At 45.2% G+C, this 22166-nt stretch overlaps 1 long non-coding RNA gene across 1 annotated transcript in view; it reads left to right on the forward strand.

The window, feature by feature from the left end:
• Positions 1–699: 699 nt before the first annotated feature.
• Positions 700–22166, forward strand: part of LOC125116709 (uncharacterized) — a 37850-nt gene continuing 16383 nt past the window's right edge. Inside the window, exons 1-2 of the long non-coding RNA XR_007132410.1 lie at positions 700–909; positions 11351–11490. This is a non-coding gene — a long non-coding RNA (uncharacterized LOC125116709). The remainder of the gene's footprint in view (positions 910–11350; positions 11491–22166) is intronic.

A 22166-nucleotide genomic window follows, 5' to 3' on the forward strand; every position in this document is an offset into this window, starting at 1 on the left:
TTTTTAAGGGGAAGAACAAAGAGGCTGGGATTAATCCTTATCTTGTGACATTTCTTTATCCGGAGACAGGATGTCTCTGCATTACAATTCTCCATTCAGGTGGTTCATGGCTTGGGGGGTCAGTGACACATCTTGCTCCAAAGAAACAACTTTGAGTTTGTACATTAATGGCATCTATGATAGCAATTTTAGCACATTAACGATGTTATTGACAATAGCGATTTCAGTCATCTGACTGGTTTATTAGTGTTCATTTAGCACAGGATTGAGGTCAGAGGAGACAAGAAAGGAATAAAGTTTTGGAGAGGGAGGTTCATCATAAACGCAGGCATCAAGGGAACTGGATTTTAGGTGCACTTGGTTTCAGTCCTGGTGCATTGGGGTTGGCTTGGGGCCCAGGAGCCTCTGGGGCAGGAGCCAAGGCTTTCCGCACTTTTAACCACTGTGGCCCAGTGTAGGGAGCAGAGCTGCTGGAAGAGAAAACGAAACAGGGGAAAGAGCAAAGAGTTTCAAAAGAGGTGGGGGCCGCCCTCCGCAGGGCAGGAAGAGCTGGGAAGCTGATTGGTCTGACGTCTCGGAAGGGAAAAGAGACCGGGAACACGACCCACTTGGAGCCACCATCTCCAACCACGCGGGCTCTCGCCGGGAAAGGATTTCCCAGGAGCCTCCGAGGGCCGCCCGCTGTTGTGGGGCGGGGCGGGGCGGGGCACCTGGCTGGGGTGTGCGGGGTCTCCGAGGCTGGAGGATCTGGCCCCTCCCAGCAGAAAGCTGAGGACCCGGTTCCCTCACCGCGCGCGCGGCTGGGCGGTGAGGGGCAGCAAGGATCCCGCTAACCAGACGCAGGGAACGGTGGAGGCTGGAGAAACCCTTTCCTGCCGCCCTGGTGACCTGCGCCTCCGCCTACTCCAGGTAAGTACCAAGCTCGCACCTCTGTGGGGCCCTGGGCTCAGCTTCGAGCCGGAGGTGCGGGGAGCAGCCAAGGTTGAACCATCCCACCTGGGAGGCTGGTGAAGGAAGGTCTCTCCCTGAGTCACTGACCCCACGAACAGGAAGAGGGGCTCCACGGCCCCAGGACGTCTCCAGCGAGGGGGTCTTGGCTCCTGGCCCAGGTGAGGGTGAGGGGATGGGCGCGTGATTGAAGTGGTCTCTGGGCTTTTCTTGCAGGCAGTGGGGGAGGGGCTTGAGGCTCAGAGGGGAACAGAGGGAGCCCAGCCTGAACCCAGCTCTCCTGCTCAGGACTCTGGCCCCTCTTGGCTTGGTGTTAGGCCTACCTGCTGAAAAGCATCCAGGCCTCGAAGGGCCGGGCAGCCGGGTGGAGCTCCTCCAGGGCAAAGTGCTGGGGTGGCCAAGTCAGTCCAAGCCAAAGAATAGGTCAGTTTTCCAAGTGGTGGTCACAGCTGGGCATCTGCTTCTCAGGTGGGGCTGGGAAGAGCCTTGGCCTCAGGACCCCAGAGGGCCACACTTCTGGGGTGGGTCTGGGACTCAGCCAAAACTCATACCGGGACTCGAACCCATCCACACCCCAGACTGGGACTTGAACCCATGATCCCTAACTTAGGAGGGGGCTCGAACCAAATGTATTTTTTTTTTTTTTAAATCTTTTTAGGGCCACACCTGCGGCATATGGAAGTTCCCAGGCTAGGGGTTGAATCAGAGCTGTAGCTGCCAGCCTACACCATAACCACAGCAACACAGGATCCAAGCCATGTCTGCAACCTACACCACAGCCCATGGCAATGCCACTGAGCAAGGCCAGGGATCGAACCTGCGTCCGCATGGATGTTAGATTTGTTGAACCAACTGTCGTTTAATTGAAATCACTCACCTGGTGTCAGGACTTACTGAAGCTCAGGTTCTCTTGATTCTTCACAGAAGGAATTCAGTGTGAGGCAAAGCAGCAGGCAAAGAGTGAGTTTATTAATATAGGATGCTTGTGAGAAATACAAGCAGGCTGGCCAAGGGATGCAGCTGTCTCAAGAACAAAGAGAGATACATTTTAATAAAGAAAAAGTGGGGAGGGGAGAAGACCACCTTTCTCCTCATTTTTAGGTAGAAATAAGGCTCACATCGTTACTTCCTCTTTTGACTCTGATTTAATCAGGACTGTCATGGTGCTCTTTAAATCATATGTATATTGGCAAATGGTGGTAACATATACTAAAATATGGTATATGGTATATTCATCTCAGCTTTCCCTTTTCCAGTGGGCCCTTTTACTTAGTTTTTTTTCCCCTTTCAACAATATTTCTGATCTGGCCGCATGCAAAAATGTTATTCTTCATGTTATTCTTACATAACTCCCTTCATGTAACAAGAGTCAGACCCCATGTTTATTGTGTTGTGTTCTAACTATTGGGGTCTGTGGCTTGAGTATGTCTGGTGCTTAGATGCACCTGGTCTTCCTTCAAGATAGTGCGGGTAGTTGCTAAGTTATTGGACTCTTTTTGAGTGGTCATGAGCTTAACAACGGTCTCCCACACTCCCTCAAAATTCCCTTTTGGGAGTTCCCATCATGGCGCAGTGGAAACGAATCCGACTAAGAATCATGAGGTTGCAGGTTTGATCCCTGGCCTTGCTCAGTGGGTTAAGGATCCGGCGTGGCTGTGGCTGTGGCATAGGCCAGCAACTATAGCTTAGATTAGACCCCTAGCCTGAGAACCTCCATATGCTGCAGGTGCGGCCCTAGAAAAGATAAAAAGACGAAAAAAAAAAAAAATCAGCAGCAATGGGTTTGCTTCAGGGGCGACAAAATGTTCGGTAACCAGATAGTGGTAAGGGTTGCACAACTCTGTACATGTACTAAATGCCACTGAATTGCACATTTTGTTTTAGAAAAATGGTTAAACTGTAAATTTTTGTGTATTTTACCACAATTTAAAAAAAATCCATAGTAAGAAAACACTGAGGAAACCACATGTTAAGAAAATAATACTCTTCGAAATCACTAAGTCAAAGGAGAAGGCATAATGGAACACAGAAAACTGAATGATAATAAAAATACAAAGTATTGAAATTTATGAAATGAAGCTAAAACCATGCTTAGAGAAGAGTGCATAGCTTTAAACTCATTTCTTACAAAGACTGGAAAAAAAAAAAAGCAATCAACCAGGAGGTTGAGGTTGGGGGGAGGCAAATTAAATCCCTCCTAAAAGTAGAAAGAAATTATCAAATTAATTTAAAAACCACAATGCTGGGAGTTCCCGTTGTAGCTCAGTGGGCTGAGGACCTGACATTGTCTCTGTGAGGATGCTGGTTCGATCCCTGTCCTCACTTGTTGGGTAAAGGATCCAGTATTGCTGTGGCTGTGGTGTAGACCAACAGCTGCAATTCCAATTCGACCCCTAGCCTGGGAACTTCCACATGCCACAAGAGTGGCTGTAAAAACAAACAACAAACAAACCAAAAAGTCCACAAGGCTAAACGTTAGTAAAGCTAAAAACGGATGCTTTAGGAAGATGAAAATAATTGATAAACCTCAGCTTAATTAAAAAAAAAGATAAAGCACTAATAAAGTCAGGAGGAGTTCCCGTCGTGGCTCAGCGGTTAACTAATCTGACTATAGGATCCATGAGGACGCAGGTTCGCTCCCTGGCCTTGCTCAGTGGGTTAAGGATCTGGCGTTGCCATGAGCTGTGATATAGGTCATAGATGTGGCTCAGATCTGGCATTGCTCTGGCTGTGGCATTGCTCTGGCAGTGGTGTAGGCCGGCGGCTGCAGCTCCAATTTGACCCTTAGCCTGGGACCCTCCATATGCTGAAGACTGGCCTTAAAAAGCAAAAACAAACAAACAAACAAAAAAGACCCCACAAAAAACAAAAAAATTACAAAAACCAAAATTAACCAGTCTGGACATTTCAAAAGCACCAATGTCCTGAAAAACAAATTCAGTCTGAGAAACTGTCCTAGAATGAAAGAAATGAGGGACCTCTTCGCTAAATGCAACAGGTGATCCCAGGCCTTAAAGAAACTGCCATGAAGGACACTGAGAGGTCGGGCAAATCATAAGTGAGGTGGGTTTGCAGACCCCGCCATGGTTACGCTTCCCAATTTTGATAGTTGTCCCGCTGTTGTCTAAGTGAATGACTGTGACTGTCCCTCTTCTTAGGAAGTATACGTTGGGTACAAAGCAATCTGATGTCTGCAACGTACTCGGACATTTCAGGTTCAAGGGGATCCAGGGCAGAGTTCAGCATTCAGCTCTGAGCCAGAGAAGCGTCAGCTAGGGGAGCCTTGCTCCCTCGCACAGTGGAGCAGGTGGTTGACTCTCTCCGGCCACAGGAGAGGGAGATTCCCCACCACCACCCATGAGAACTTCTGGAAGCCTTGGAGTGCACAGAAAGGACCTTGGCCGGAAATGGAGGACAGTATTGATAAGGATAGAGTAGGATATTAAATTACTTAGTTTGAAAATTCCGTTAGGGGATTAAAGACCAAAAGGGAATATTTTTTTTTGTCTTTTTCTAGGGCTGCATCCGCACCATATGGAGGTTCCCAGACTAGGGGTCTAATCAGAGCTGCAGCTGCCGGCCTACGCCACAGCCACAGCAACAGCAACATGGGATCTGAGCCAAGTCTATACCACAGCTCACGGCAACGATAACCACTGAGCCACGATGGGAACTCCGCTACTGATTTTATGTTAATTGCATTGTGGTCTCAGAACATTTTCTGCATTATTTAAATTCTTTGAAATTCATTGATACTTGTTTCATGGCCTCCCATCATTTTATATAAAAACCAAACTTTTTATAGATTCTTTTTTCCACGTTGATACACATAGCTCTAGTTCTTTGATTTTGATTGCTGTGTGGTCCCACTGTATTAATTCACTATATTTAGGTAGTCTTCAGTTTTCCTCTGTTATAAACCATGGTGCAGGAGTTCCCGTCATGGCTCAATGGTAACGAATGGGACTAGTATCCATGAGGATGCAGGTTCCATCCCTGGCCCCACTCAGTGGGTTAAGGATTTGGCATTGCCATGAGCTGTGGCATAGGTCACAGATGCAGCTCGGATCCCACGTTGCTGTGGCTGTGGCGTACATCTTTCGAGACCTTTTCCTGTGCATCCATGAATATCTCAGTTATGTATTTTTTCCCCACAAATGAGATGAATATTCTTTATATTTGTGGTCTTTACACCAAGTGACCTTTCTGTATCCCTCCTTAGAAAGATTCCTGCCCTCCCCATAAAAACACATACACCCCCCGCCAAGAGTTGCTCAGCACTAGACAGAGGAGAGATTGCTCATGCAACAGCCAGCTTGTCTACACATATGCCTTTAATTAATTAATTAATTGTCTTTTTAGGGCCACACCCATGGCATATGGAGGTTCCCAGGCTAGGGGTCAAATCGGAGCTGTAGCTGTCGGCCTATGCCAGAGCCACAGCAAGGCCAGATCCAAGCCTTGTCTGCGACCTACACTGCAGCTCGTGGCAACGCCAGATCCTTAACCTACTGAGCAAGGCCAGAGATCAAAACTGTGTCCTCATGGATACTAGTCAGATTCGATTCTACAGAGCCACAGTGGGAACTCCCTTTTTTGAAATTTTTTAAAGTTGTGGTAAAATATACATAATATGAAATTTACCATTCTAACCATTTTTAAGTGTACAGTTCAGTGGCATTAAGTATATTCATGTTGTTGGGCAACCGTCTCCACCATCCATCCCCAGAACTTTCTCTTCTTCCCAAACCAAAACTTTGTATCCATTTAACGATAACTTTCCATTCCTCCCTCTCCCAGCCCCTGGCAGCCACCATTCTTTCTGTCCTTATGAATTGGATTACTTTGGGAACCTGGTGTAAGTGGGATCATACAATATTTGTCTTTTTGTGATGGCTTATTTCACTCAGCATAATGTCCTCAAGGTTCATTCATGTTATGGTGTTTGACAGAATTGCCCTCTCTTTAGGGCTATATAATATTCCATTGTGGCTTCCTGTTTTCAGTTCTTTTGGTTGTATACCCAATCCTTCGAGTCCACTATCTTTTTTTTTTTTTTTTTGGTCTTTTTAGGGCCACATCCATGGCATATGGAGGTTCCCAGGCTAGAGGTCTAATCAGAGCTACAGCTGCCGGCCTACACCACAGCCACAGCAATGCCAGATCCGAGCTGCATCTGTGACCTACAGCACAGTTCATGGCAACGCGGGATCCTTAACCCACTGACCAAGGCCAGGGATCAAACCCACGTCTCCATGGATCCTAGTTGGGTTCGTTAACCACTGAGCCATGACAGGAACTCCCTATGGTTTGTTTATTAAAGGATTTTTACCCTTAATACATTTGGTTGGTCTCAAAATGAAAACCATTTCATCTAAACACCACCACCACCACCACCAAAATCTAATTTAAATACCAAAGATGAACTTTACCTGCATTTGACCTTCCCAGAATTGTAACAATACAGTGTGAAATCTTTGAGTCTAACTTTTTGCACTCAACATTGTGGGGTTCATCCATGACACCAAAGTGTGGTCAGTAGTTCGTTCCTTTTTCTAGCTGTATATTCACTGTAAGAATATGCCATGGGTTATTTACTCCCTTTGACTGTTTTTGTTTTGTTTTGTTTTGGTTTGGTTTTTTGGCTTTCTAGGGCTGAACCTGCGGCATATGAAAGTTCCCAGGCTAGGGGATGAATCAGAGCTACAGCTGCTGGCCTACACCACAGCCACAGCAACTCAGGATCTGAGCCTCATCTGTGACCTACACCACAGCTCATGGCAGTGCTGGATCCTCAACCCATTGAACGAGGCCAGGGATCGAACCTGTCCCCATGGATCCTAGTTGCATTCGTTAACCGCTGAGCCACAAAGGGAACGCCAACTTCCTTCTACTGTAGATGGATTTGGGGCCTGTTGCCGGTTTTTGCCTATTCCAAATGATGCCGATATGACTGTTCTTTGCCTGTGTCTTTGGGACATAGCACTCAGCTGTGCTCGACGCATGCCTGGGAGTTGAATTGCTGGTCATTGGATCTGTGCGTGTAGGAGCTACTGCCCAGCGTTTCTCCACAGTGATTGTACCTATTTCCAGTTCCACCGTGAGAGAGAGTTCCAATTGCTCCACACCCCCACTGGCAGTTGTTACCAGATGACTTTTTTTTTTTTTTTTTTGGTCTTTTTAAGGCTGCACTTACAGCATAGGGAAGTTCCCGGGCTAGGGGTCAAATCGGAGCTGCAGCTGTTGGCCTATGCCACAGCCACAGCAATGCGGGATCCGAGCCACGTCTGCGACCTACACCATAGCTCACGGCAATGTTGGATCCTTAACCCACTGAGCAAGGCCAGGATTTGAACCTGCATCCTCATGGATACTAGTCTGGTTCATTACCACTGTGCCACAATAGGAACTTGTGAAATGCCTTTTTTAAGGGCAGGGGACAGATTTTTTTCCCTAAAACTCAGTTTTAAGACTTTATTTTAGAGCGGTTTTAGATTCACAGCCAAATGGGGAGGAAGGTACAGAGAGTTCCTATATCCCACCCCTGCCCCCAGCCTCCACCCCCGGCCTCCCCATGCACAGCCTCCACTGTCAACATGCTCCCAGAGGGGGGCATTTGTTACAAGCGGCGGCCCTACACTGACACATCATGGCCCAGAGTTGATGGTTTGCATTACCGTTCACCCTTGGCGTTGTAACTTCTGTGGGTTTGGACAAATGTATAATGATGTACAGCCACCCTTTTGGTATCACACAGAGTGTTTTCCCTCAGAGGGCAAATCTTTAACTGCTTTTTTAATTTGTTCCAGATTAATTGGTCTATTCCTCTTTTTTTTTTCTGCCTCATCTAGGATCAATTCTGTTAATTTTTTTTTCCTAGAGAAAGACCATTTACGTGGATTTAAAATTTCATGGTGTCTGTTAGAGGTTTTGACGTGTAATTTTTGCATTTTATATCAGTTTTTTTCTCCAAGCAGAATGTGCAAAGATGAAATCGAACTGCAAGGCTTGAAACAAAACAAAACCCTCACCCTCCTGCCTCACCCTTCTTATGTCCCCAGATTTGTTCAGTACCATGGCTATGCTTTCTAAAAATAAGCAAATGCTGGAGTTTCTGCTGTGGCTCAGTGATAACAAACCTGACTAGTCTCCATAAGGACACAAGTTCAATCCCTTGCCTCACTCAGTGGGTTAAGGATCCGGTGTTGGCATGAGCTGTGGTGTAGGTCGCAGACATGGCTCAGATCCTGTGTTGCTGTGGCTGTGGTGTAGGCTGGCGCAGCTGTAGCTGCAGCTCCAATTTGACCACGAGCCTGGGAACTTCCATATGCCAGGGGTGTGGCCCTAAAAAAAAAAGTGAACGCTGACATTCACATATTTAGACTATCTTGATAATTTTGGGATTCCCAATGTTCACAACATTGTAAATGTTGAAATTCTAATACTTTTTCTCCAGCCAATCTTTCCAGCTCCCTCCTTCAACATTCTTGGTCTAGTTTTTTTGTTTGTTTGGGTTGGAGTTTTTTTGTTTTTGTTTTTTTGGTGTGCTTTTTAGGGCTGCACCATTGGCATACAGAGGTTCCCAGGCTAGGGATCAAATCCGAGCTATAGCTGCCGGCCTATGCTGGATCCTAGCTGGATCCTAGGATCCAGCATTGCTGGATCCTAGCTGCATCTTCAATCTACACCACAGCTCACGGCAACGCTGGATCCTTAACCCACTGAGTGAGACTGGGGATCGAACCTGCATCCTCATGGATACTAGTTGGATTCGTTTCTGCTGTGCCACAATGGAAACTCCCTTGTTCTAGTTTAATGTCACAATTCTTGGCATAGTTAGTACTCAGTGTCAGCCTTACTATGACCATGTCACTATTTTCACATGGAATAGTGACAGTCATGATTGCTTTTTTTTTTTTCTCTCAGTGCTGCTTTTTCCTGCAGTTAGTAATTGCCTCATTTTTCTGTTTATTAGTTCTGTGGGTCTATCACTAGTTTTTCCAGTCTCTCCAACAGAAGGACAATAACTCGTGTGATTATATTTTCTCCATGTTCACACACATCACTTGTCCTGTAGGTTCTAAGTATTTCTTGGTGCCATTCCTTCGAAAGGCCTCCTGTGTTGGTCCAGGACCTTCCAGAAGTGATGACAAGATGGGATCAAATGGGCAAGGATTTACCAGGTCTGGGGAAATGCCTGTGTGAGAGAAAAGGAGGGAGCCAGTCAAGGCTGAGCTGCAGTTGCTCAGTGAAGGGGAGCACCTGAGAAGGTTGGGTGGAAGTTCCTGGACTGTGGTACAGCCTAAAGAAATTCCTGCAAATTTGGCAGGGAGTCCTCACACCAGAGTTGGCTCAGAGGCCTCCTGGGTCCCCATTGTCGTGTCCTTGGCTGAGCGAGGCCCATGGGAGGTGTGGCCTCAGCACAAACCAGGGGGTGGATTTCGAAGCTCAGCCTCTGGGGCTCTTGGTGAGTGGTCTTCTCTAAGTCTGCGGGGCTGTGAGGCGCGTGCGCAGTTCTATTTGTCCACCTGTGCGGGGAGCAGCATTCCTGTGGTTTGGCTGGGCCTTTCCTCAGGCAGAACCTTTCTTCCTGGAAAGAGAGGCCTTTCCTCGTCACTGATGGAGGAAATCAGTGAGGTGAATGACAGCCCCTTCCCTGCAGTCGACCTTGGGTTTGCAGACTGTGCTCATCCTCCCCTTTCGCCACCCCCATCCCTTCCAAAATCCTCTCACCCCCAGCCTGCCCAGATGCTCATCTCTGAAGGGTCTGAACACTTACTGTGTGTCTCAGGCTGGGGTTCTGCACATCTGTTCCCAGTTGCAGTGGGTCCCCCTGTGGTGTTTCCTGTCCCCATTGTGTGAAAACAGCCCTGCCCCACCTGCTGATCGGGACCCTCTACCAATGCGGTCATGCCCTTTTCTCCTGCAGGTCCTTGGCCAGGATGCCCCATGTCCTGGCAGGAGCTGCACCTGGTAGCACAGTAGGACTCTTGGTTCCTGGTGCCAGGGACCTCCAGCCCTGCAGGCAAAATGGCAAATGGGGCCATCCCTGTTGCCACTCCTTGTTTTAGTCACAAGCAACATATCCTTCTTATGGGGACTCAGAACCAGATAGAAGTCTCTGATTTAATAAAAACGCAACATCCTTGGGAGTTCCTGTTGAGGCTCAGTGGTAATGATCCCAGTTGGTGTCCATGAGGATTCAGGTTGGATCCCTGGCCTCACTCAGTGGGTTAAGGATCTGTCATTGCCATGAGCTGCGGAGTAGGTCACAGACACTGCTCAGATATGGCATTGGTTGTGGCTGTGGTATAGGCTGGCAGCTCCAGGTCCAATTCAACCCCTAGCCTGGGAACCTCCATATGCTGTGGGTGTGACCCTAAAAAAAAAAAAAAGGCGGTATCTTGATGGACAGATGGCACCCATCCTCTGGGAGTGTGTCCTCAGCTGGCATTTCAGCTGTGCCCTTAGAAGGCCATCCTAGCATTCCATGGGGCTGCTTCTGGATGGTACAGGGTGTGGCACAGCCAGTGGCTCCCACGATCGTGAATGCCCTCCCACGACACGCCTCCTTCCCAACCACGTTCTGTGTGGGACTCCAGGCTCATTACTGGCCGGAGCCAGAACCCAAGCAGGTTCAGCTGCTCATCACTCAAAAGTCAGCATTCAAGGAGTTCCTGTTGTGGCGGAGTGGAAACAAATCCGACTAGGAACCACGAGGTTGTGGGTTCGATCCCTGGCCTTGCTCAGCGGGTTAAGGATCTGGTGTTGCCATGAGTTGTGGTGTGGGTCGCAGATGCAGCTCAGATCCTGTGTTGCTGTGGATGTGGTGTAGGCCGGCAGCTACAGCTCCAATTCGACCCCTACCTAGCCTGGGAACTTCCATATGCTGCGGGTGCGGCCCTAAAAGGACAAAAAAAAAAAAGTCAATGTTCGAGAGACAAGGGTTGATGGAAAAAGAAGCTTTATTCAGGAAGCCGACAATCTGGGGAAATGGTGGACTAGTGTCACCAAAACCATCTCTCCACTGCAAGAGTTTTTAAAGGAAAGCTTCAAGGGTGTATGAACAGTGGCTTCGGGCAGAACAGCCTGATCAGCTCCCACCATCATCCTGAAACCGGTCATGCGGTCGTCTGGTCAGCACCTACTGGAGACCATTGAAACTGTTGAACGATGCCGTAAACACATTCAGCGCAGGTGCAAAAGCACAGCTGCTAAGAGTTGGCCTTATCATTAACTGCACCTGATCTCGCTCATCATCTACGTCACTTTCTCTAATAAAAGGCACGTGGGCCAAAATCTAGGCGCCTTTTGTTGTGCGGATGAGAGTGCCTCCTGGTCGCCCACTTTCTAGATGTAAAAGAGTCTTGTGTTTTATTATGCCACGCTGTCCCTCTTCCAGGATTCCCCGTTTGCTTGCAGCGCTGGATGCGGCAGAGTGGCGCCCAACGCGGGGCTGGAAGAGAAGGTCTGCCACGAGCCGGAAAAGGTGAAACTGCAGACGTTGGAAACGGTAGCCTTGCCGTTGACGGAGTGGAGACCGTGAGTGGCAAGTAGAAACTTTAAAGCAGGATAACAATGGGGAAGAATCAAGACGCTAAACGTTATATTCAGTTATTTAAACAGTCAGTAACAGTCAGGGGCTTGGATAACAGAGTCTAAGAGAGAGGTAGAAGCCGTGATCAAATATAATCCTTGATTTCCAGATGAGGGTACTATGGAGCTGGAGTGTTGGCATCGTGTAAGAGAAAATTTAAAGCGTGCCCATCAGTCTGGGGCCTCTCTTTCCATTTCTGTTTTTTCCACGTAGGGTGTAGTAAGGCACGTTTTGGAACCCTTGCAGGAGCATAAATTGGAATCCAATCTCTCTTGTAACTGACAGGTCTTAAACAGATGTGCCTTATTCATGGCTAAAACTTCAAAATGAGAAATAGGTCTCTGTTTTGCTTGTTTGTGTCTTTGTGTGTATTGTGCATGTATGGCATTGCCAAAATTAATTCATAAAGGAGCTCTACTTAATTGGCTTAAAGGAAATGAAGCGCTTACATAAATTCTCAAAATACCTAAATTAATTTTTGGTTCACGTGAACTGCAAAAAATTCAATATTTGATAGTCATTATTAGTTAATATTAAAGTTTGTTGATCTAATATAGACGTGTCTTTAGACTCTTCAGCATTAAGTATAATACCTTATTGTACCTAGGCTTTTTTGTCTTTTTTTTTTTTTTTTGCCATTTCTAGGGCCGTTCCCAGGCTAGGGGTCTAATCCGAGATGTAGCCACTGGCCTACACCAGAGCCACAACAACGTGGGATCTGAGCCGCGTCTGTGACCCATACCACAGCTCACGACAATGCCAGATCCTTAACCCGTTGAGCAAGGCCAGGGATCGAACCCGCAACCTCATGGTTCCTAGTCGGACTCGTTAACCGTTGAGCCACGACGGGAACTCCATTCAGTGAACTAATTTTAAAAATAAGCTAGTACAAAACTTGAATTTGAATTCGGTCTCTATTAAAAGAAGGTTTTAAGTCAGGGCTTTGAGAAATCAAGATGGACGCTTGGTTCTTCCCTGCTCCCTGGCAATCCCAATAATGAAAAATAAATAGTTAGAAAATACGTTTTCATTTGGGGTAAAATTTCTACAGTCCTAAATTGGCTATATTTGGTAAAAATGAAGGTAATTTTTTAAAAAAGATGCTTTGATTCATATTTTAATTTTGTATATTGAGATTAGTGTTTAGTGTTTAAACTCACTTCCCTAATAGTTCTTTGTTGCTATGTTATATTATAAACTTAAACTGAATTCTTAAGAAAAATGATCTAAGTTTGTTTCTGAGACTGATTGTTGTAATCTGTCTCTGGATGAATATCAGATGTCCCATGATAACCAGGGGAATATATATATACATTCTGGAAAATGATCATTTAAAGGGTTGTCTCCAGCCTAGATAAAAAGATTCTTTTTTTTTTTTTGTCTTTTTGCCATTTCTTGGGCCGTTCCCGCGGCATATGGAGGTTCCCAGGCTAGGGGTCTAATCGGAGCTGTAGCCACCAGCCTACACCAGAGCCACAGCAACTCGGGATCCGAGCCGCGTACTGCGACCTACACCACAGCTCATGGCCACGCCGGATCGTTAACCCACTGAGCAAGGGCAGGGACCGAACCTGCAACCTCACTCATCGTTCCTAGTCAGATTCGTTAACCACTGTGCCACAACGGGAACTCCGATAAAAAGATTCTTATCAGGAGTTCTTAAGTATCATAGAAAGGAGTGGAGAATATAAATCTTAAATTTATATTTTTCACCTAAGAAGGGCCTCTGTATTGGACTGGTCTATAGAGAGAACTAAAAAACATCAATGCATGGACAAAAAACATCAGAAGTAATCCACTCTCTCAAGATTGTCACACCTGACTCGTATGGTTATGTGTCTTCTGATTTACCCTGGTGTGGATCTCTCCCCTCCAAGGCTCTCATTATTGATGTTATAAGGTGGGATCCCCTCACCTAGCTAGTTCATACCTGCTCTGACCCAGACCAAAAAGACATTTTTGTCTAATGTCAACAGGATGAATTTTGTTTATAACTTTCCTAATACTGTTATTAGGAATTTTGTTTATAACTTTCCTAATACTGTTATCTGTATTTTATTAACTGTTTTCACAAAATTGCTATTTCTTGCATTGCTAAATTTGTAGCTGACTCTCTGATAAAATGATACACAGTGCCATATGTGGTCAGTGATCTCTAAATACGGGAAAATGCAAAAAGAGGGAATATTTTCCTGGACCATAATAGACTAGAAAGATAGGTGGTCCAGAGACTTTCTGGCTATTGTTGAGGCCTGGTTCAGTGATGACACACTGAGTTGCCTATCAGCGAAATCTTTCCAGATCTAGGAATATTCATTCTTAGCGCTGTGGGATGAAATGGTCATGATATGCCTTCCAAAACAATGTTCGACCATGGGCGAGCACTGTGAACTTCAGTTTGGCACGTGCCATCAGCTGTTACCTGAAGTAAAACGTGAGCCGCTGCAGCTGCCGACCCACAGCACCCCCTGAGCGGAGCTCAGCATGGAGATCAGGAGTGAGGCACTCGGTGCTCTGGGAAAACTGGAAGAACAGGCCTTTAGGTAGATTTCAGGTAAGGATTTTTATAGAGCCAAATTCTTGCATTTTCTCATATCTAGAAAAACTGACATCATTAACAGTGGCATTTGCTTTGGCCAGTTTAAAAAAAAAAAGGGCAGAATAGAGTAGCTGTGGCCCAGACACCCTTGGAGGGGAGTGGGCACTGCTGTGCTGGAACAGGCTGCAGAAGTCTCACCCCACAAGGCCGCCGGTGCCCCATTACCGGCTGCACTCACCACCCCTGGCTGCCAGGCTGCTAACCAAATCCCAGCATAACTCAACTAGGATGTGCTGGGCCTGCCAAGGGGGGAGACTGTACACCTGCACTACAGAGAGATTGTATTCTGCCCTACTGCTGTGTAGCAAATGACCACAGACTTGGTGGCTTTAAAAAAGAACCCCCTAGAGTTGCCGTCGTGGCTCAGTGGTTAATGAATCTGATTAGGAACCATGAGGTTGCAGGTTCAATCCCTGGCTTTGCTCAGTGGGTTAAGGATCCAGCGTTGCCGTGAGCTGTAGTGTAGGTTGCAGACGCGGCTCGGATCCCGTGTTGCTATGTCTGTGGCGTAGGCTGGCAGCTACAGCTCCGATTAGACCCCTAGCCTGGGAACCTCCATGTGCCACGGGAGCAGCCCAAAAAGACAAAAACAAAACAAAACAAAAAAACCCCGTGATTATTTCATGTTCACACAGTTCAGGATTCTGGGCAACTACTTAGCTAGATCCTGCGCTCAGGGTCTCACAAAGCTGCAATGAAGCTGTGGCTGGGGCCACAGGCCCACCTGGGACTCCCAGTTCTCTCCCAAGCTCCTGTGCTTGTCAGCAGCATTTGGTTCCTTGTGGTTATGCCACTGAGGTCCTGTTTCCTGTCTGGCTGACAGTGGAGGGGCCTCGGCAGGTCCTTGACATACTGCCTTCCAGAGGCTCTCCTCCCTCTACGTGGCCGCTCACTCCTAAGCTAGCAAAGGGGTGTGGGTGAACTGTAGGGCTTCTTATAATGTGACCACCTTATTAGGTAAGGCCCACCCAGGATAAACTTTTGATTGATTCAGAATAAACTGATTGGAGGCCATAATTACATCTGCAAAATCCCTTCACCTTCGTACACTTAACTGCAGAGTACCAGCCCCCAGTTATTCACAGGTGCTGCTCGTACTCGAGGGGTCTACATAGAGCCCAGGTACCGGGGGAAGGAGTCTTAGGGTTCATGTCAGGATTATACCTATTGCTACACCTAGAGAACTAGCTGCCCTGTGCCAGCAGGAGCCAAGGGAGGGGCCTTTGAAGAACCTGTTTATCTGCACAAGCCATTTCTAGACCCAGACTCTTCACTGCTATGCTCTGTTTCACTAAGGGCAATTCATCCTTCAGATCTCAGCTCAGTTGTCACCTTGTCAGGGAAGCCTTCTGTGACTCACCATCTTAGCTCAGAGACCTCTATTTTATGCTCCCAGAGAACACTATTCCTTTCCTGCGTAGTTATCCCATTTAGGCTGATGTGATTATTGTCTGCCTCCACCTCTACCTCCACCACTAGCCTAGACTGTGAGAAAAAGAATCCTGTTTCAGTTCCCTGCTATTTCCCACAATGGCTTGCACAGTCCAGTCTCTCAATATAGAAGGTACCATGAATGAGTCTGAATCAACGTATCAGTGTTTATTAGAACAATCTTAATAATTTCTATTTACCGTTATGGAAAACATAGACTTTTTAGTTTTCATGGAATATTGATGGAAACTACCATGAATTAGACCCTCACAAATGTCCCATATTCTGAAAAGTGGAAACAATTGACTGCTTTCTCTGACCAAGCACAATATGACTAGAAATACATAGGAAAACTAGAAACTAAAACCAGCAAGGGATTGGCTTACTGCTCCATCTCCAGCAGGTAAAATAGGGGCTCAATATGTATCTGACAAATGAAAATAGATGAAAATGAAGACCCCCCAAAGAGTAGAACAGAGAGAGACCAAAAAAAAAAAAAAGGAATATTGAAGAAAAAAAAATTTGAGGTTCAATCAAAAAGGAATAATAGGAATTTTAAACAAAAAATGAAATGATTGAAGAAATGATGTAATTTTCCTTCTTTCATTCGTTCGTTTGTCTTTTTAGGGCCCCACCTGAGGCATATGGAGGTTCCTAGGCTAGGGGACTAATCGGAGCTGTAGCTGCCAGCCTATGCCACAGCCACAGTGACTCGGGATCCAAGCCGTGTCCACAACCACAGCTCATGGCAACACCAGATCCTTAATCCACTGAGCCAGGCCAGGGATGGAACCCACAACCTCATGGTTCCTAGTTGGATTCATTAACCAAATAAACGCCCTGTAACAGGAAAGAAGCATGATCTTTAAGGAATGGAAGGATGTCTGGAGGATAGAGGGACAGAGCTTGGTGTGAGAGGAGCTGGAGAGGTAGGGAGGGCCGTGGTGGGCATGGCCCTGAGGGTCACACAGCGATTTCTGCCTTATCCTGAGAGCAGCAGGAAGCCTTTTGCTTGTGGACCCAGAGAAGTGGTACAATGATATTTCCATTTGGGGAGTTCCTCTTGTTGTTCAGCGGGTCAAGAACTCAATATAGTGTCCATGAGGATTCGGGTTTGATCCCTGGCCTCGCTTGGTGGCTTAAGGATCCAGGGTTGCCACAAGCTGTGGCATAGGTTGCAGATGTGCCTTGGATCCTGTGTTGCTGTGGCTGTGGTGTAGGCTGGGAGCTGCTGCTCTGATTTGATTCCTAGCCTGGGAACTTCCATATGCTGCAGGTGCAGCTCTGAAAAAAAAAAAAAATTTCCATTTGGAAAAGGTACCTCTGGCTGAGGTATGCAAAGTAGGTGATGGGAGATGGAAGGGGAGGTTTGTCAGAGTGATAAGGAGGCTCCTGTCCAAATCTAGGGCAAGATGCTAGGATTGTGGTTCAGGGGAGAGACAGAGGTGATAGAAATGGATGGATTCCAAAGGCACTGGGTGGTTAAATGGACAGGAGTCAGTGATGGATCAACTGGTCATGGGGGTACCGGGACTTGTCCCACTGCATAGATGTGGTGTCATTTGCGCAGTAGAAGGACACCATTGTTGGAGGTGTTACCGGGGAGAGCACAGATCTGGCTTAGGCAGATTTTTTTCTAAACACATGCTTTTTTTTTTTGGCTGTGCCTGCAGCATGTGAAAGTTCCCTGGCCAGGGATTGAACCTGTACCACTGCACCACAGCTGTAACCAGAGCCACAGCAGTGACAACAAACGATCCTTAACCCGCTGAGCCACTGAGAAACTCCAACACATTCTCCCCCACACCCAACTTGTGCTGTCCAGGACTGAAAGAGATTATGTAATTCTTCAAACACATTTTAATTTCCATCAATTTCTTGTCTCGCCTTTTTGCTTAGTGTTTGATATGTTTGACAGTAAAGGTTCACAACGATGTCAGATTTTAAGGTTTCCATTTTTAAGTATTGTAGTAATAATGGAAAATGTTATCGGAGTTCCTGGTGTGGTTCAGCAGGTTAAGAACCTAACATAGTGTCTGTGACAGTGTGGGTTCGATCCCTGGCTTTGCTCAGTGGGCCACGTATCTGGTGTTGCCGCAAGCTGCAGCATAGGTCACAGATGTGGCTTGGATCCAGTGTTGCTATGGCTGTGGTGTAGGCCAGCAGTTGCCCCTCCGATTTGACCCCTAGCCTGGAACTTCCATATGCTGTGAGTGTGGCCCTAAAAAGAAAAAAAAAAAAAAAGAGAAGAAAAGAAAAGAAAATTTTATTATTAAATATTTGAAATTATGGACAGTTCGTGTTTATGACCCCCAGCCCCACTCCCTTCTCTAAAGGTAATGCGGTTCACAGCTGGAGTGGAATAACGAAATACTGTGCGGATTGTGGTCCTCACATTTATGAAGCTTTTTTGTGCTTCATGCTTTTTACAAAAGCTCAGCTTTGATGGATATGACTACCACGTCCTTCTTTCTCTTTATGGGTATTCGCTTGGTGTGATCTTTGCTCAAACTTTTACGCTGGAACTTAGTTGCTTACAAGAGGTTACATTTGGAGTTCCCGTCGTGGCTCAGTGGTTAATGAATCCGACTTAGGTACCATGAGGTTGCGGGTTCGATCCTTGGCCTTACTTAGTGGGTTAAGGATCCAGCATTGCTGTGAGCTGTGATGAGGTTACAGACACGGCTCGGATCCCGTGTGGCTGTGGCTGTGGCTGGCGGCTACATCTCCGATTCGACCCCAAGCATGGGAACCTCCATATGCTGAAGGAGTGGCCCAAGAAATGCCAAAAAGCCAAAAAAAAAAAAAAGAGGTTGCATTCATTTTTACATCATATATAAACAACTTTTAAAAATGTTTTATCCCATCTACATTAGTACCAGATTCTTTTTTTTTTTTTTTGTCTTTTTAGGGCAGCACCTGCAGCATGTCCCAGGTGAAGGGGTCCAATCAGAGCTCTAGATGCTGGCCTACACCATAGCCACAGCAACGCCAGATCTGAGCCATGTCTGCGTCTGCGACCTACACCACAGCTCACGGCAATACCGGATCCTTAACTCACTGAGCGAGGCCAGGGATTGAGCCTGCGTCCTCATGGATACTCATCTGGTTCATTACTGCTGAGCCATAATGGGAACTCCTAGTACCAGATTCTTGATCTTAACTTCCCCCTTTTTATGTTTTTTTTTTAATAATGATTTTTTTCCATTATAGCTGTGTTTTACAGCAATTTATAGCAATTTCTGTCAATTTTCTTTTCTACAGCAAAGTGACCCAATCATACATACATATATACATTCCTTTTTCTCACATTATCACGCTCCATCACATGTGACTAGATGCAGTTCCCAGTGCTTTACAGCAGGATCTCATTGCTTATCCATTCCAAAGGCAATAGTTTGCATCTATTAACCCCAGACTCCCAGACCATTCTACTCCCTCCCCTTCTCCCTTGGCAACCACAAGTCTGTTCTCCGTGTCCATGATTTTCTTTTCTGTGGAAAGTTCATTCGTGCCAAATATTAGATTCCAGATATAAATGATATCATATGGTATTCGTGTTTCTCTTTCTGACTTACTTCACTTAGTATGAGAGTCTCTAGTTCCATCCACGTTGATGCAAATGGCATTATTTTGTTCTTTTTTATGGCTGAGTAGTATTCTATTGTGTATCTATACCACTTCTTCCGAATCCAATCCTCTGTCGATGGACATTTGTGTTGTTTCCATGTCTTGGCTACTGTGAATAGTGCTGCAATGAACATGCGGGTGCATGTGTCTTTTTCAAGGAAAGTTTTGTCTGGATATATGCCCAAGAATAGGATTTTTTTTAAAATTCAGAGCATACTTGTGTTTATTAAAAGCCTGTTATTCACCACAAAGCATCTCCTAGAACTTTAAGTATAACTTAAAGTTATACTTATAACTCTTACATTGAAAAAAAAAAAACAACAAAAAGTATTTTTTGTTTAAAACTTGCAGTGATAAAAGCAAGTACATAGGATAATCAGGCTTATGAATTTTAGCTGCTTATGATGTTTGAAGAGTATCTGAGAATCTCTAATGAAGGTTTTCCTCCAAAGTATAGGACTTTATTCTTTTGAAAAATTTTTATTATTACAAAAAGCAATATTTATTCACCAAAAGAAGTTTGGAAAACATTTAAAAATCATCAGTAGTTCCATAAGCTAAAATAAGCATGTTTGTTATTTTTGGTGTATAAATTTTCTAACCTTTTAAAATATATCAGCTTAAGATATTTGAGATATTCAACTTCCAACCTGGTTAACTTCTTAAAACCTAGTTTAAAAAAAAAATATGTATATATATATAGGTTAAAAAGTTAAATAATGCCATGAGGCAGAAGTCGTCTCCCTCACTCTTCTCTGTCTACTTCTGATTCCTCTTCCTTAGATGTAGCCACTTTCAACTTTATTTTCACTAGTTCTTCATGTAACTATTTGTAAATAATAGGCTTATGCTTTATATTTCCTACATCTTAGGTATTATCTGCTGTCTATTTTGACTTACTCATACCCCCAATGTTTTCCCTGCTCTGTCCTCTCAAAATTGTTTTACGACCACTTTTGTTTAAATTAGAGGGTATATTACTATGATAATACAAATGTTATTAATAGATGAATTTCATATGTTTTGTACTTTGACATTTTCTTTCTCATATAACTTTCTTTTCTTTTTTGTCTTTTTAGGGCCACACTTGCGGCATATGGAGGTTCCCAAGCTAGGGGTCTAATCGGACCTGTAGCCGTCAGGCTATGCCACAGCAACGCAGGACCTGAGCCTTGTATGTGACCTACACCACAGCTCACAGCAATGCCAGATCCTTAACCCACCGAGTGAGGCCAGGAATCAAACCCGTGTCCTCATGGATACTAGTCGGGTTCGTTAACCACGGAACCATGACAGGAATTTTCTTATTCCTGAAATTAGTCATTGTCTCTTTTGGTTTGTTTATGTAGTTTTCTAAATACTTGTCACTGATTCATCCCAAAATATATTTATAGAACTCTGAAGCTTCTCAGTACATGTAAAAACATTAAATAATCATCTAGATTAAATTTTTTCCCCCTGGTGTTGTACCCCTGTAGCCTGATGAAACTGCCATGCTGGGACTTCCCTAATCCCAGGAATTCCTTTTTCCTCTGGAATTCATGTCCTGATCTCCATGTGCTTTTTCTTTTTAAATGGCTGCAACTACAGCGTATGGACATTCCCAAGCCAGGGATTGAATCTGAGCTGCAGCTTCAACCTTTGCTGCAGCTGCAGCAATGCCAGATTATTTAACCCACTGTGCTGGGCCTGAGGTGGAACTCTCACCTCTGCAGAGACCCAAGCTGGCTGCCGCTGGATTCTTAACCCACTGTGCCACAGCAAGAACTCCTCTGTATGCTTTCCTGATGGCTTATGCTTTTGTTTTATTGGGCCTTGTCTTACAGTACCTTCCTTCAGATTGGATATAAATTTCAAGACCTGTATGTATGAAAACATGTTTACTCTGTATAGATGATAGAACGGTATGGAGGTTTGTTTGTTGTTTTTTTTTTTTTTTTTTTTGGCTTTTTAGGGCCATACTTGCAGCATATGGAGGTTCCCAGGCTAGGGGTCCAATTGGAGCTACAGCTCCAGCCTACACCACAGCCCCACAGCCATAGCAATGCTGGATCCTGATCCTTAATCCACTGAGCAAGGCCAGTGATGGAACCCGAAACCTCATGGTTCCTAGTCAGATTCATTTCCACTGCACCACAATGGGAACTCCGAATGGTGTGGAATTTTATGTTAGTAATTTAGAATATTGAAGGCAATGCTTCATTACGTCCAGGCTTATTATAAATATAATACCATTCTCAAACCTATACAGTTGTATGATTAATTGCCTTTTTGTGTTTTTCAATTTTGCTTTTTGTACTGGAAGCTTTTAAAATATTTTCAAGCTTGTAGTTCTGAAATTTCATTATAATGAAATGTGGGTCTTCTAGTGCATGGTGGTGGGGAGGCTTTACCAACCTGTCTTCTTCCCCTTTCCTTCCTTCCTTCCATTTAACTATTTTATTTCCTACACCTCACATTCATTGGGACCCTCCTAATTCAGAGATTAATTTCCTTCAGTTCTTGGAAATTGTTTGTATTTCTTTGATCATTTCTTCCCTTCTATTTTTTATATTACCTCTTTTTGTAAATTCTGTTCTTGAAATATTAAACCTCCTATACTCATTTGCTTTTCTAATTTCCTTTGCTTTATCTGTTTTGCTTTTGAAAAGGTTCCTCATCTCTTCTTTTCTTTCTTTTTTTTTTTGTCTTTTTACCTTTTCTAGGGCCGCTCCTGCAGCATATGGAGGTTCCCAGGCTAGGGGTCTAATTGGAGCTGTAGCCACCGGCCTAAGCGACAGCCACAGCAACGCCAGATCCAAGCCATGTCTGTGACCTACACCACAGCTCACGGAAAGGCTGGATCCTTAACCCACTGAACCCGCAACCTCATGGTTCCTAGTCAGATTCGTTAACCACTGCACCACGATGGGAACTCCCCTCATCTCTTATTTTCAACCCTAATAATTTTCTTTTTGTCTT

This window comes from Phacochoerus africanus, chromosome 15, assembly GCF_016906955.1.
Source record: "Phacochoerus africanus isolate WHEZ1 chromosome 15, ROS_Pafr_v1, whole genome shotgun sequence".
Taxonomy (NCBI): Eukaryota; Metazoa; Chordata; class Mammalia; order Artiodactyla; family Suidae; genus Phacochoerus; species Phacochoerus africanus.